This window comes from Sinocyclocheilus anshuiensis, unplaced genomic scaffold, assembly GCF_001515605.1.
Source record: "Sinocyclocheilus anshuiensis isolate Anshui unplaced genomic scaffold, SAMN03320099.WGS_v1.1 scaffold116, whole genome shotgun sequence".
Lineage (NCBI taxonomy): Eukaryota > Metazoa > Chordata > Actinopteri > Cypriniformes > Cyprinidae > Sinocyclocheilus > Sinocyclocheilus anshuiensis.
The window spans coordinates 488,076-489,079 of record NW_015554064.1 but is presented as its reverse complement, the minus strand read 5'-3'; positions in this window follow the sequence as shown (position 1 = coordinate 489,079).

Here is a 1,004-nt window from a genome sequence, read left to right as displayed (position 1 = left end):
GCTGGAGTGATTTAGTCTCAGATAAAGTCTCTGCGAGACGTTTGACATTTCGCTCTCAGCACAAACTCCTCTGACATTCGGGGGACGAGGGCCGATACTCAGCGTTAACCTCATCTTCGTCAGTGTCACAGATAAGAAAACCGTCGACAGGATGATTGAAAATCAGTTTTAAACTTAAACCCCAATACGCAGATGAAGATTTTATTTCCATTAAATTCAATCTGCATGTCTGTTTGATGCGTGTTATTGTGTGTGTGAAGTTTTAGCAGGTTCCTCAGTGAATCACAATGGTCAGTGTGTGAGAGAATCAAACACCCCGAGGGTCTGGAGCCATTATAGACGACACGGCTGCTTTGACTGGCTGCATTCAGCTGCCAAAAAAGGGAAATTGAGTTGTCGCCGCGAGCGCACAGGTAGCAATCTCACTCTCTGGTGCCACGTCCCTATTGAACGGCTGGACACACACACACACACCAGCATTGTCCAGCACCTCATTTCCAGCCCAACATCACTCCCATCCTCCAGCAGGATTCAATAAACGGAGAATTCAGACACAAAATGAGAGTCGAAGCACAATGGCTGCATTCACACGACAATAAACTACAAATTCAGACCAGCTAAAATCCAGTAACAAAGAAACTAATATGCCAAATTTTGTGATTAGTCACAGCATCAGCTTCACATATTCAAACACTTGCTCTCGAAAATTTCAGGTTGTCTTTTGATTATAATGCTGTATCTTTTTTATATGCAAAACTGTACGAAAATAACGATTTACAAACTGGACTGACAACTCTGTTAATAAATAAATAAATGAAAAACTATGTTAAATACATATTATATTTCATCACATCCTTACTATTTCATGTGTTTTTAGTTGTTTTAATACTACAATTGATTGCTTCTGTTGTCCTCATTTGTAAGTCGCTTTGGATAAAAGCGTCTGATAAATGACTAAATAAATAAAATAAATAAATATATACTGTGTGTATATACTTCAATGG